Source organism: Drosophila nasuta, chromosome 3 (genome assembly GCF_023558535.2).
Source record: "Drosophila nasuta strain 15112-1781.00 chromosome 3, ASM2355853v1, whole genome shotgun sequence".
Taxonomy (NCBI): Eukaryota; Metazoa; Arthropoda; class Insecta; order Diptera; family Drosophilidae; genus Drosophila; species Drosophila nasuta.
Window position 1 is genome coordinate 17,280,417 of NC_083457.1, and position 16,898 is coordinate 17,297,314.

Genomic DNA, 16,898 nt, shown 5'->3' on the forward strand with positions numbered 1-16,898 from the left:
TTCTGCAATTCTGATCAAAATGTTGCTCACTAATAATTCAAATTACGCAAAAAACCGCAAAAAACGCATAATGAGCTTACATATTATGAATTCAGAATTGACAGATCTACAACATGTATATGGACACTCACTGAACAAATTTGAACATTTTAGTTAAAACCTTTTGGAAAGTTCAACTTTCTTTCGAAAAGTGACAAGGGAAGAACACTTACTAAATATACAAATTGTTAGAAAAATGCGAACAAAACACGCAACATATTAGTATCAACACATAGTAATAACTTGAAGAAGTAATATTCCTTTTGAATTTTATTATTTAATGATTTTTTGTGGAAGATATGCCAATTTGAAATTGCACCGCAAATTTAACATTTAACACTGCACGTGGTGTCCGCTTACAACAGCTAACTTTAACAGCTGTTATTTTAACATTAAACTGTTAAGTTAACATTTTAGGTATACAATATCGCGATTTGATCATTTCTTAACATGGTAACATTAAAAAAACGGAATTTTGAATACTTGCGAAAAATGAGTTTTGGCCACGAAAACGGGTCAAATTCAACATAGTGCAGCAGCAAGCACACATTTGTTGGTATGTGTTTGTGTTTGCGATTTTGAGCATGTGTGCATGTGTACATATGTATGTTTGTATGTTTGTATGTGTGTACATACATATGTATTTAAGTGTTTTTATATATAGCTACTTCTACTTTTTTCTTTGCTTTAATTAATGTGCCTGCCTGCGCCTGCTTCGGGCCTGCTCCATTGATGAGGCGGCCAACTTCGACTCGTCTCCGTCTCGGTCTTCGTCTCCGTCTCTGTCTCCGTCTCCTACTGACTTTCCCATTGTTATAGGATTGTGCTTTATTGTTGCTGTTCTTGCTCTCGTTCTCTGTGGCACCAACAATTTTCAATTTTTGAATTTCATTTTCATTGAAAGCAGAAACACAGAACACAGAAAATACGCCAACAACATGTAAAACATAAAATGCGTTTGTTTTATGTGCGGCACGTGACTTTGAAGGCAAAAATCCGAGCGCCACTGAGCCGCAACAACTCTGCACTCTGCACAACTTGAAATCCGATATTGTGCCTCGAAAGCACACGGAAGATAAACAATTGAATCAGATCCAAATTGAGATACTTTTGCCTTCGCGTCAAGTGCATATGCGTTGATCCGCTGACTTGTCCACGCCCGTTCCTGCAACTGGCAATGGCAACTGACATCTGGAGTTTAGTCTCCATGCCCTGGCAGATCGTGTCGCAGTCCGTGTTCAAGCCGTTGTTTCGCTTACTTTCCATCTTTCGGGCCATAATTGTTACAAACACATATGGGAAGACTAGAGTTGAGTGTGCTCGACTATGAGATACCAACTATTCATATCAAAGAAGTTCAAAGCAATGGGAATGCGGTATTATTGTTATAATATACTAAAAATATATATGGTATATTCATACTATAATTCAATACAATGGAAACCTTTTCGGACTACCAAAGAAATACAATACAGTATTAATAGATTATGGTATCGCTATTGACACGTTCGTATGTAGTAAAATACAAAAGTATTTAAAATATATATATGTTATATATATTGTGGATATCCCTTTACATAATTTGTTATTATTATTAAAAGTTTTTATATTTTTATTTATTATATTAAATCTAATATTAAATTCTGAATTTAATTTACTGAAAAGAGAGTGCTGGTTGATGAGGTCTTAGACTTTGGCACTTAATAGTAGGAAACTGAAAGTGAAAGTTAATCTAAGGGAGTCTCCAACTTTTGCGAAATCCATGCGATCGTAAGATCATATACATATGTATATATTTGTCCTATTCCTAATCAAACTTGTTGTTCACTCCACTGCGTTATAATACTTTGTACAGAATATATTATTATTATTATATACATATTTCAACTATATACATATATATATATCGTAATTAAGCTGAAAATTACACGATATCTTCACAAAATCCATACCTTATATTCAGAAAAACCTTACTAAGATATTGTTTGAATTTTTAAGATTTACTTAACATATAAGATACTCAACTGATATTTACTGCATACTAGTTTGCTTCTTATATTAAATATAATAGTAAGCTTTCTGTTGGTTTACTATTGCTGATGAGCTCAGTTTTGTTTTCAATTACTTTCAAAAATAATCTACTGATTATATATAGATATTGTAGAATGGCAAATCAAACATTGCAAATATTTTTATTTTCATTGTCTTTGCCATTGTTTTTATGGAATATTGCTGACTTTGCTCACTTTGTCAGACTCCCTGACTGCGCATTTACCTTAGTTCACTCGAGGTTTTCCCGGAATTTTGGTATACGCAGGAAACACACGTTTTTGGGGGCCCGTCTACAGTTCGTAGCTCGTAGTATCGAATTCTCTGCAAGTTAAGCTTAGATATACAAGAGCAACAAATTAAAATGACCTAATCAGCGGCGCTGGAAATGAGACGCGGATGCGGAATACACCTGATGACAGCGGACACCACATATTCGTAACATATAGTATATCGTACCATTTGCAGTTCACTGTGGATACTTGTTGTTGAGGGTAAAGAGGGGGACAGCGGGGCAGCCTTGACGGCGCCGCTTAAGAGCAAAAGTTAGTCTTGAAGGATGGGAGCGAAGCTGAGTTGAGGTCGGTTCCTGCCAGGCCAAGCTCATGCATAATGCAAGCTGCTTGCCAGGCTTTGACTTTGGCTTTTGCCTTGCCCCTGGCTTTGATGGTGGCCCAAGCGGCGTTGCATTGCATTTTTTAACAAATTAATTATCGACAAAAAGGTGGAACGAGTCCCAAGACCGACTGAGTGAGTTTATGAGCAAATGCCACAGAGTGGAAATAAATGACACGATCTTATACCCGGTAACTTGAGATGTATGGAATCGCTTAAAAGATTCAGCAGTTGAGGAAGATAAGAAATATATTTATATATACATACATATGTATATCATAGTATGTAACTTAAGAACATATTTTCTGCTTTAATTTGGAAACTTTAACTTTAGAGAATGTTTTCTTAAATACTTTTTCCTCTAAAAATTGTATTCATTGTTTTTCATTAATTTTGCAACCGCAAGATATAACAAATATATTTATATGTATTACATTAAGAATAAACATATCTAGGAACTTTTCTTAAAGTCTCTTTTCTTCTAAAATATGAAAATTTGTTTCCTAAGTTTGAATGTAATCAGTTTAAGTAGATAAGTCTAAATTCACCTGGAAAACTATCTCATTTATACAATTTATTTAAATGTTGTTCTAATACTACACAAGACTGAGAATATAATAGATGGTGCAGTGAAGAATAATGTTTTGTACTTTGTATGCTTTTTTTCTAATATGTCTATTGTGACTTTATTAATCTGTTCCCTTTTGTGACTTTACTCAACTTTAATTAAAAATGCTTATATTAAAGTAATCCATTCTGTATTTAAATTCATGTTTCCCGGTATCTCAAAGTCGAATTGTTAAAAGTCAGGAATAATCGATGGATAAATGGAATGACTCTGAGTACAACTCAATATGTAATTGTATGGGAAAATAATGAAATGAATCATTAGTTTAATTCACATTTTGCGATCTGCTATTTCAATTCATTCCCCGACTTCTGCTGCTGCTGCTGTTGCTGCTCCTTATTCGCATTCTCTTGTGACTGCATCCACGTTATTGGAACAACATTTTTGCCTCACACTCGCACTTCATCAACGCGAAATGATTGGCACGCCATCGTCAACGTCAGCGACAACGACAGCAAGATGGCCAAGAGAGGCAAAACGGGGGCAAAAGGAGCAGGAGCAGGAGCTGAGATGCTGGAATGGTGATTGGTGGCTGCAGCGGCGACAGCCTCCGACATGTGTAAAGGAATCGTTTAAAATAAATGACAGCCGCGCCCCACTCCGCTCCACTCTGCTCTGCACTGCAGCTCTCAGCGTTCAGCGTTCCCTGCATAATTACCAAGCAGAGCCGAAGAGCAGAAGAGCACACACACGGCAGATCACAATAATCAATACGATGGAAGATGGAAAAAGCATTGCCGCGCACCTCTGTGCCTTGTATACCCTACAAAGTATTTGGCCAGATGAAGTTATTAAAGATCCCTGCCACATATAAGGTATCTCAGCGTGCAGCTCCTTCTCTTGGGTACGTGTGTGTGGTCCGGTGGTTCACATGTTTTCGGTGGCTTCGTTTGAACTGAACATGGATTGCTGGCTGCTTCTAGCTTCTAGCTTCCAGGCGTGGCTAGATCATTTGTTTACACGCATCCATCGAGCGATGCAAATCCATCATTCACTCTACGAATGCATTTTGGCCAGCTCAGGGGTTTTTATCACATTACAACACCGTTCCAGCCTAGACAAGAGGAAGCAGAGAGTTGCCGCGGGCAGCAAATAAATGTTACACATACGGCCTGGGCAAGCTGGGTAAAACAGCTGCCACCAGCACCTGGAGGTGGTTGCTAGAAAGACAACTGTTGCTACAACAAGAGAGGATAGAGGGGGAGGAGTTGGAGGAGCTGGATGAGTGACGGCTGGGCGTGGCAGTTTGGCAAGAAATGGCAAAGCAAATTGAGGGAAAACTTTTGCTTAGTCCTGCTGGGCTCAACGCTTTATCCTTGGCCCATGTCCCGTGCTTCGTGTTTCGTGTTTCTTGTCCGTCTCCATCTCCTTTTTCGTCTCCTCCTCTTTGGCCTTCTTCGTCAGCGACATGCCAGATCCGGGGAAAATTGTCAACTTGGCACGCATTTTATTAAATGAAAGAATGTTTCCTAGCAAGGGGCAAGTGGAAAGTCACTGAGGGCTCAGCTGCTGTCAAACTTATGCCAAGCAAATCGAAAGATCTCAACGCACAGCCCACAAGCCCCCACAAACACACACATACACAAGGAGAGGGTCATGGAGAGGGTCAGGGAAAGGGAAAGGAAGGGAGGGAACGAGCGCAATGGGAGCTCAAAGACGACAAAGTGAAAATTTTTTAATTGCATTTTTGCCAACTGTCGCTGCGGATTATTGGCAATGGCAAGCGATTCATTTCGTTGGAAATTGCAGTGGAAAATCTTTTGCGCTTTTCGCGCAACACAAAAGTTGCATTAGGCAGCGAATGTCCCTGGGGAGGGAAATGCAATGGGACAGGGAAAACTCAACGGCAGACAATAGCAGCTTGTATTCAAAATGTGCAACGAGACATTGCTCACTTTGCACAAAAAGCAGAAAGGATATTGAATAAGGATAAGCACAGGAATACTTATGCTAATGAGCAACTGCTCCAGAAAGCCCGCGCAGGAAGAGGGAAATATGCTGCAAAAGGAAAAGCCTTAATTGCAGTTAGCTTTTAAGAAAACAAAGAATGAAAATGCTGGAAAAAAGGAAAATACTAATTCCGATACTTGTGTTTATTTTCTTTATTTAACTTGCAGAAATAACAGAGCTCAAGTTTCGAACTTTCTTGCAAATAACTAACTATACTCCAACTGATTAAAGCATACCAATCAATTCAAAATTTATTAAAACATTGCTTATGTCGAAATAAAGCCTGTTAAATGCGTTTTAATACACTTTTTGACACGCTTTTAATTAATGACTGGGGCAATAGAAAATGCTTTAACGATTGGTAATTCACTGAGAATTAAAACGAATAAGAAAACTACAGTCGAGTGTGCCCAACTGTAAAATACCCGCTACCCATTTTGAATAAAATCAAATTAGTGCAAAATATTATTATTCCTAAAATATACCAAATTAATATACTGCAAAAGTATTAAACCATGTCAAATGTTATGTGTTTGGTATATTGATGTACTGCCATTCAAAAAATACCATAGCGTGCAAAATATACTAGATTGTCAGTCATACCAAATAATATACAAATTTATCTGATCGAAACCAATTTTTCAAGAATCATAAAGACAATAGTTGTTATTGTAATTATCGACTCCAATGAAAAATATTATTGTTCCTAAAATATACCAAATTAATATACTGCAAAAGTATTAAACCATGTCAAATGTTATGTGTTTGGTATATTGATATACTGCCATTAAAAAAATACCATAGCGTGCAAAATATACTAGATTGTCAGTCATCCCAAATAATATACAAATTTATCTGATCGAAACCAATTTATCAAGAATCATAAAGACAATAGTTGTTATTGTAATTATCGACTCCAGCATCAAAATTCAGATTGCGATTCGATTTTTATCAATTTGCGGGGCGGAAGTGTTGTGGAAAAGTATCTCAATTTATAATATTATTCCTAAATTAAGGAAAGCAATAAATATTCTTTAGGAAATCGAAAAAATCGGTGAGCGAACTGCTGAAAATTCAACATTTTATTGTTCTTTATCTTATATATTGGCTACCAAATTAAGAGAGAAGTCAGTTAAGACAACAATAATTCCAACTACATGTAATTTAATTTGTTATAGAGTTTAAAGTATCGGTATTGCCAATGTTCAGAAGTACCTTGAGTACAATGTTTGATAGCAAAAATTACTCAGTCAGCAAAAGTTACCCTTTACTTTCCCTTATTGCGCACAATTAATTAACAATACGAATTGTCATACATAACTAAATATCCTACGCACACATTTTGTACACACTGATTCCTGCTGTATTTTTAATTTTTATTTTGTTTTCTGTTTTTTTTTGTTTTTTTTTTTTTCTTTTGGTTTGCGCAAATCTTTTTGTTTTTGTTGTCATCATCAATGTTGTCTTCGCTTGTTGCTGCGGTTTTTTTTGTGTTTAAACGTTTCGGCTGCTTGTCATGCGATGAAAGAGCTTTTGTGTCAGTGCCTTAGTATGCGTGTGGCTGTGTGTGTGTGTGTGAGTATGGTTGTGTGTATGTAGTGAGCTGTTACGCGTTGCCACCCAGAAACTCAAGTTTATACGAGCGTACATATTCCATCATCATCACCATCAGCATCATCATCATCATTCTCATCCTCATCCTGGTTGCTGTTGTTGCTGTTGTTGTTGCTGCTGTTGTTATCGTTGTTTTCGATAAGTTGTTGCTGCCACGCAACCTGCACGACAGCAGCAGGAGCCGAAGCTGTGGCTGAAGCTGGAGTCGAGCCAACAGCATGCCACACAAAGGTAACACAATGATGAGCATGTGCATGAGGATGATGATGATGATCGATGCCCTTGCCAAAGCCAAAACCAATGCCAACAACAGGCGATAGTCAACAACAAGAACAACAACAACAGCAACAACAACGATGACGAGGACGATGATGATGTCGACGGCAGCGTTTGATTTGCTTCGCCTGCAACGCAGCCCATTAAAAGTACAATGACCAGAAAATAACGTTATTAAGCAAGCGCCTTTGGACAGAGGCACAAAACCCAAAAGCCTTAAAATCAAAACAACGCATGGTACACAAGAATTGCTCCACAACACGCACACACAACAACACTCTGTCTGACAGAGAGAAGACACAGTTCCACAGACCAGGTTTAGCTGCGTGTTGTGTTAAAGCGAGAGCGAACGATGAGCCCAGTTTCTGTCTCGAGTCCCAGTTCTCGCCACAGCTCGCGATCGAAAGCGAAAACGTTGGAGGTCCGCTACATAAACAAAGCCCAGCCAGAGCAACAAGCAACAGTCTACAACAACAACTGCTTCATACTTAAAAGAGTTCATAGGATACTCTGTAAATTTTAGGCAATACTGATCAGAATATTTTTATTGGTTTACTAAAAAAGTATGCCCATATTTTATAAAATTTGGTATTTATTAGCTCTTTTTGATAGCGTTGATGTGTGATTGCATGACATCTTTTCATTCAATTTAGTACAACAAAAATTTAAAAATTATTCACTCTATCAAAAAAGAGATAATAAACGCCAACTTTTATAAAAATATGGGCATACTTTTTAGTAAACTAATAAGTTGCGATGGTCAAGGTATGAAATAAATATTAAAAATCAATGCATTTTTTCAGCAATATCTTTTTCTCTTGAATTGATTTTGTTTTGTATTGAATTTTAAAAATACACAAATATAGAATATCAAAGCATAAGCAGCTGTTGGTCAGAAAGTATAATAAGTACAGTGAGACAATCTTAGTTTGATAGTCCTTATCCATCCACAGGACCTTCCAACGAGGTGCCTAGTGTAATATAATATATATATACTAAAATAATATATAACATAATATTGTATGATTAATGCATACATAATATGAATAATTGTTAGTACTTTTTTTAAGGTATACCTTGTCAAACTGCCAAAAAGGTAGCAGAACACAAGTTAAATAATAAAATATCGTGATCGTGCAGCTAAATGCAAATAAAGTTAAATTCAAGAATTATGATTACTTATAAGAATCACCTGCTTTTTTAATTTTTGTTCTAGACAAACTTTCCGGATTTAATATACCCATTTGGAGATTGTTTTTGCGAGGTATACTTAAAAAAAAACAGGCCAAAACAATTTGGATTTTATATTTTTTGTATGCTGGTCTAACTGTTTATCACATGAGTTCCAAACTAATTGGTTGACTCTTTTGAGTTGGGTTAGTTTTGATTAGAAGACCCATCACAAAGAGAGAGAGAGAAAGAGAGATAGAGAGGAGGCAGACCCTGGGCGGGAAAGAAGGCAGTAGCAGGTAGTCAGTGTCGAGCAAACAAGCCCAATTACATAGTATGTAGTACAACAAAGTTGACACCACTCGCTCTCTCTCTCTCTCTCTCTCTCTCTCTCTCTCTCTCTGCCGCATCCTCTATATCCATCTCTTGCTCTCTATCAAAGCGAATACTCAATACAATGCATTGCCGAATGCTGCCCCAAATTGCAGTCGAAAAGGCGCCCAACTGCAAAATGCCTCTGTGTGACTGCGGCTTAAAATTGATTGAAATTATCAGCTTTGGGTTTTGGCATGTCACTGTGAATACACGTATTCACATATGTGCTAGTGTATATACATATGTGTGTGTGTGTTTCTATCTGTATGTGCGAGAGACATTTAATGGGTTAAACGAGCCAATGTGTCGTCGCTGTCGCTTGCCAAGTGGCTTACGCTTGTTACTTAATTGGATTTGGGTTAAGCTGCAAAATTACGGCCAACATAGCGCACAATAACAATAAACTTGTAGTTAAAGTCCATCTCTGTATGTGTATGTGTATGTCTGTGTGTGTTGGTGTGAGTTCTATGCTGATGAGAGCGTTTAATGAAATGATTGCTCAAATGTCCTTATCACAGCACAACAGCAGCGATATGCAGAGAGCAGAGAGCGAAAGAGGAGGGAGAATGAAGACTGCTGCCCAAGCAAGCGTGTCAAAAATCAAACTGAGGTCACATTCCATGTAATTAACAGTGGCAGCATCTTCGCATTCCAAACGAATGCCAAATGAAATGCTTGCCAAAAATAACCAAAAGCAACAAGACCAACTGTCAACATTCAAATGCCAACCGAGCGCCATTATGACACATCACACACAAATGCGACATACGCTGAAAAAAAGAATGAGAAATTGAAATGAAATACGGCAGGAATTATTCAAATTTTCATATCTCTTAAAAACTAATTCAATAGAAAATAAAAGATTTTTATTAAATCATTGAATTATTAGGTTATCTAAAAACAAGTAAGAAAGCTACAGTCGAGTGCACTCGACTGTGAGATACCCGCTACCCATTTTGAATAAAAGAAATATATTTTGCGATAATTTTCTCAAAATATACCGAATATACTGCAAAAATACTAAAAATATACCAAATAGTATATTTGGTATATTGATATAGTACCGCATTCAAAATATACCATAGACGGCACAATATACCATATTGTCATCTAAAGCAACAACCCTAGTAAGTAGACGTGTTTGCCCATACAAAAGTATTTCTTTAATAACTTCGACAATTTTCATCTGATCGCAACCAAATCATAACTACTATAGTTATTATTATATATACCAAAATTCGTAACTCTAACTTTAAAATTACGCTTGTTATTCGATTTTTTTGATTTTCGGGGGCGGAAGTGGGCGTGGCAAAAATTTGAAACAAACTTGATCTGCGTGCAAACATAACAAATGCTGTCGAAAAAAAATTATAGCTCTATCTCTTATAGTCTCTGAGATCTAGGTGTTCATACGGACGGACGGACAGACACACAGACACACAGACGGACAGACGGACATGGCTAGATCGTCTCGGCTGTTAACGCTGATCAAGAATATATATACTTTATAGGGTCGGAGATGCCTCCTTCTACCTGTTACATACATTTCCTGCCGGCACAAAGTTATAATACCCTTCTACCCTATGGGTAGCGGGTATAAAAATTTAAAAAATAAAACAGGCGCTGTGAAGTTACTTCATTTATTATCCGTTAATCTTTATGCACTACACAATACTTAAACTAAGTTATTGTTACGTTCTACTCAACACTTAAGTGTAGTATTTATTAAGTACTACATTCCAAACTTAAAATAAAAAAGTATCGATAAGAGAAGCAACAAATTGGAGAATTTATAATAAAACTCAACTTGTTTGTGATCGATGCTAGAAGTAGAATTGTCCTTCGATTTTCATTTTGGTTTAGTTCAGTATTACTTTCTATAGTTCATTTGATTCGTTCGTTCTTTCTATTCGATTAGCCACATTGTAGTGTGTTCGATCTTTTCAGTTCCGTTTGTGTCCGCTTTGTTTGTTTCTGACTTATTCTGCACTCTGAATTATTCGAGTTCATTTAGTTCGTTATTTCTATTAAAGAACTATAATTTTATGTTAATTTATATACACATTTATTCATTTCCAATAATAGATAGCTTATAGTTTTTAATATTAATATTAGAGTCATTTTGGAGTGAACTGAACCAAAATGTGTTATTGACGGACTTTCTAAGGCAATCTGTCTAAATGAAATGACAATGGAACTCTAACAAACAAAAGGAATGAAGAATAATCGGGAATGGGACTCAAATCTCTTAAATTAAATGAAAGACTATCCAAATTGATCGATCGAACCAGTTCAGATTGAGACAACACTGCTGTAATCTAGGAAGAATATTGTGAAATAGAAGAGCAACCAATCAAACTTTCAAAAAAACTAAATATAACTAGAAAGATCAAGCGAGAATATCCACTTTAACAAAACAGAGTATTTTATAAATTAAAATTGAACTTGTTTATAAAATGATTCAATTAAAATTTATATTCTCGAGTATTACTAAACTAATGTATAAATACAGTAGTGACAATATTTCATTAATTTTTCACAAATGTTGCTTACAATAACCAAACCAAAACAAAATTCTTTAAAGATTAAATAAACAATAATCTTAGATCAAAGTGTGAGATCTATGTTGAAAACGTGTAGACAATTCATCAACAACATGACATTGGTATGGATTATTCAGAGAATTATTGAGCACACGTTTTGTGAAAGGGAAAGTATTTGAAATAGTTGAAACTGTGCCAAAAAAAGAAATAAGAAAAATATTTGCACGAGTTTATAGAATAATGAGTGTGGCGCACAAGCGTAATAAGTGTGCGAATAATTGATTCATTGTTTGTTTTCGTTTCGAATATTGAGTGTTTTTCCGTATTTATTTTGATAATTCTGGATCACAGTGTTATTTCTGGATCTGTGAATGAAAATAAACAAAAGCGAAAATGTGTCGAGAAAGTGAATCAATTGTGATCAGTCAAACAACTGCTGATCAGACAGTTTGCGTGTCGGATCACTTTCGCTTGTTATTGCCAGACAATTACTCATACTTATTGCCCATCTAATGGCCAGACCAAAATACTTTACTCTTCTTGGTTTGGGGCATTTGGCATTTGGGTATTTGGCATTTGGCATTTGACATTCGGCATTCATAGCGCATCTAACGCTTCCAGCAGCTTGCAATTTTGACATGCTTTTTTACATTTCTAACGTTGCTTGACTTGACTGGGATCGCAAAACTATATTTTCCACAACATTGTAATATTGTTGTTCTCTCTCCTCGTTGTTGTTGTTGTTGTTGTTGTTATTGTCTTTGTTGTTTTTGGTTGGGTGCCTGGTAACATGTTGGCATTGCCGTCACCATCAGTTGACGTCGTTGTCTGTCATTTCCCCTTGTACAACAACTGTTAGTTCGTTTCGTGCACATACACACACTGACTGCTAAAAGTATACATCACGCTCTCAAAAACATTCACCAACATGCTGCTGCACTTCACACACAAAAAGGTCCCACACTAAAACAATAATAAAAGGTTGACTTGAATGTGTTCAAAAAACTATTAAAATGAATTTAATAGTTTTTTTATTTTGTATGATTTAAAAATGTAATTTGATTCCTTTTTAATTTATAAGCATTTCATAATAATATATTTGGCATGCAAAATAAATAGAAATTGTATTAGAATAAAGCTGGCATAAAGCATTGTTGGACACTATGATGTGTTTTGTGTGTTGCCTTGCTTTCTGTTCTCTCTATTTTTTTTTTGCCTCCTGTGGCAACATATTTCACTGCATAATTTCATAGTTGTGCTCGTAACGCATGCAAAAGACAATAGCAACAACAAGAACACCCATTGTGGGAGCAGCGAACTAAAAACTTGACATGGGACAGCCGCAGCCGTCTAACTGACAGTTGTCGTTGTCTCTTGACTTGTTTTTGCCTCTGCTCCTGTCGCTGCTCCTATTGTTGTTGCTGCTGTTGTTGTTGTTGTCGGGTGCTGGCTTGTTATCATTTTTTAATAACATTGTTGCGCAGAGCAACGAATTTGCATAAAACACAACGCAACACACAAACGCACACACACGTCAAAGACAGTAACAAGGGAAACGACGGAAGCAACAACAACAAAAACTTTAAGAGAACGCCGCCACCGTCCAACACGTGGTATGAGTAATATCAGCTTAAGCACAAGACAATGACACGCGCGTGCACTAAGTGAGTGTGTGTGCTAGAGAATAGGATGTGTATACTCGTGGAATGTGTGTGTGTGCGCACTATGAAATAAAACAATTTTCATACAAATTCCGTGCATTTGCATAAATTTCATTGGGATGTCGCCGTCGCCTTCATCGTCGTCGTCGTCGTCGTAGTCAGCGAAGTGCAAGTGCAAGCACGTCACATCTTGATCCCGGGGGTTGAGTTAAACTGTCAGCCATGGCAACTCTATGCAACCATGGAGCCTTTAACGAAGGCATCAAAGCGCAACATTTAGCCAAGTGCATGACAAAAAGGATAAACTTTGTGTGTGACCAACTTTTTGTTGGCTTGGCAATAATCATAAAATTTCACTGCAAATGAAACATGAAACAAAAAACCATTCAAATGTATGTAAGTATGTAAAAACTAGAAAGAAAGCAGCATGTGATTGCAACATAAAAGCGTCCTTTACAACTCGTTGTCGTCATTTCGAATGCCCCTTGGCTGCCTCAGCATTGAGGTCGTGTCGTCTCCTGATGCTGCGCCTGCGCCACAAACTTTTCCGTTTGCCGTTGCCGTTTGCCGCCTCAATAGTTTTCAACGACCTCCAGCGAGCGTCTCTTCCTCCTCTCCCTTTCGCCCTCTGGCTGCCCTTTCCCACGGTGAACACTGCCCATCGGCTTTATTGAGGTTTTGTTTAAGCTTTTAGCGTACTCTTCTTTTTCGAAGTACTTGGCTACCCAGCCAAACTTTTTATGTTCGCGTGTGTGTGTGTGTGTGTGTATGTGTGTGTGTTTGCCCGGCAGCATTTTTGCAATTAGGCAACAGTTTCAATTTTTGTGTGTGGCTGTGTTTTTTTTGCTCTGCTTCTGTTTCTGGCGCAAATGCAATGGAACTTTTCAGTTTTTCGGCTACAGTTGCACAGTTTTCATTGCTATCAGCGTTCAACACATACAAAAATGCTGCGTAATTGAGACTGATTGTGGACACGGCGGGAAGAGGCAAGAATAGAGATAGGGACAGTGACAGGGAGAAAGAGAGCGACATGGAATGGCAGCCTGATAAAGTTGAGTCCTCTGCTGCGTGTTTGAAGTGAGTTTCAAAATTGTATTTGCACTCATACGAGCATTCGAGTGTGTATACGAATGTGCTTGATTGCCTCATGAGATAGAATCATAACGTATATAAAAGTTAGTTAACAAATTGAGTATTTTATAAGGATTGTGATTGCGATTGCCATTGCGAGTGCCCCCTGATGTACACTTTATGAAGTGCACAAGCAATAAGTATTTATTTCAACACTAATTTCAAGTATCAGTCCTCAATTTTCAATTCTGATTGGTTCCCGAATTAGTAACTGAGCAATAAATTCAAAAATAAGTTATTAATAATTTGATTTGCAATAGAAGTGATTTCGAATGGGTCAGGTCTAATTTAAATAAGTTTAAGTTAAGTTTTAAATGCAAGATATATTAAGTCATTAATAGGGAACAATAAAGAGGAAACATGACCAAGAAAGCAAAAATTATTAGAGCCCTAATTACTTTTATTATTTAATGCAATTATTAATAACAATGCCATGAATAAAAATGCTACACTTTGTTCCTAATCTACAATTCGAGTCCGCTCAACAATTAGATACTCGCTAGCCATTCTTGATCAAAACAAAACATTGCAGTATTTTTTTTAAATATAGCAAATGAATATACTAATTCTACAATATACCGAAAGCAATATTTGTACATTTGTACATTTATACATTCCAAATTATATCATAGAGTACAAAATATACCATGAAATTCAATTAATTCAATCAATGCAAAACAAAAAATGCTGCAACCTATTTCCTGAATAGATTCCACAATGTAAACGCAACCAAATTTTTAGGAATCATAAAGTCTAATATTAATATGAATACTGTTAATAGTCTATTTGCAAAAACTCGATATTCGATTTGCAGGGGAGGAAGTGAGCGTGTCAAACATTTGAACAAAATTATAGCTTTTATGTATAGTCTCTGAAATCCAGTATCTTATAGGGTCAGATTGACAAATCTGTAGCGTCCCGGCTGTTGGCACTGATCAAGAATATATATATTTTTTGGGGTCGGAGATGTCTACTTCTAATAGTTACATATGTACAATTCCTATTGAAAAAATTGTATAATATATATCTTAAAATTTGTTTAAGAAACAATTTGAAATAGCAAACAAAAGTTATAGGAATCAAATAGTTATTGCGTTGGTTGACAATTTATGGTACAATGCTGAATGTAACATAGTAGTATATTGATAAATCAAATATGCATTTCAGAACATTTCAGTATTAATATGGTATATTAATTTGGCATATTTTGGTGATGATAATACTGCTTTGTTCTGCATTTATTAAAATAGGTAACGATTATCTCATAGTCACTTGAATTGTTATAATTAAACATCGCATTAAAAGAGCATTTAAAATGAAATAAATTCTTATTGAAAATATTCTTATTATCAAATAAGATAGATTAACTGTGGGGAGCACTTAGTAAAATGTGTCGCAAATTCAGTCTTTTTTCATGGGAATAATCTTAAATGCTGTGAAATTCAATTCAACACCATAGATGGGGCAAGGTGACAAGGCCTGAGACCATCAATATAATGTGCGTGCCGCATTATCAAACCTATTTATTTGGCAAACAGCTTCAGCAGCAGAAACAAAGATAAACTAATACGCACTTATCGCTGCTGCTGCTGCTGCTGTTGCTGAACCCAAGATGAAAGCTAGAATAATGACAGAGATATTTTGACCAAAGCCATGGCCATCGACAGGCATAGAAAAACGTGCGTGAAAAGGAAAAAAGTGGGGTGCTTCACAAGCTGGACAACCGAAACCGAATAAGATACAAAAATGTTGACCACGTTGACAGCTTAACGTACAAAATTAATGTGACAATATAGCCGAAAGTGCGTGAGTGTCTCTCGCTCTCTTTCTCTCTCTGTCTGTGTGTGTGTGTGTGTGATGTGGGCTCAGCATAAACATGCGAGTGTAGAGTGTAGACACACACCCGCACAAACATATTGTGTGTATTGTATGTGCATTGAGGCAGATAAACATGTTGCCAAAATGACCAACTATCACACACATACGGACACACACACAAAGATGAATAGAGAAGCGAGCAAATAGCTGGCAATGATGCCAAACTGTCTGGCATTAATTACGCACAAAAAATGCGAGACGAGAAGGCGAGACGAAATGAGTGTAACTAATGCAACCGCCAAAGTCCAACTCATTAAATGGGCCCATTCAAGTTTGGGGACGCACAACAGTGCGTATGCGTGATGTAATCTAATGCGATGCGATATGCCAGAAAACAAACATTAAAAGTTTTTATTGCCCCACGCTGCATGCCCCATGCACTACTCTCGCTCTCTCTCTCTCTCGTTCGCTTGTCGGACAGACAACAAAAAGCATTAAATTACTTTATAATCCGTTTATAGCTCGAGCCGGAAGTGGCCGAGACACACACACACACACACATACACAGAGGCAGGCAGAGAAAATGAGAGATAAAAGGACATCGCAGCACGTTTTTCTGCACCCCTAGGAGGCAGCTCAACAACATAATCAAATCAAAGATTACGTTGAAACATTGAAATTACGTACGAAGCAGACAGACAAAAACACACACACACAAACACACATGTTCATATACTCTATGAAAATGAAATGTGTGCCTGCTCATGGCATTGTTTGGTAAGCTGAGAGTGAGAATGAAATTATACACAAAACAAGAAACTATTATAGAAAACTCTTCTATATGTTTTTGTGAATAGTTTGCAGACGAATCTATGTTGGATATACCTTCATAAATTGTCGATAACAGGGTATTACTATCAGCTTGACAGCCCCAAACAATTACACACATATAGTAAAGTATAGCAGCCCGCTCATCATCATTCTTCCTCCCCCCAGTTAGTAGACAACCAGCAGAAGTGTAACAACTAA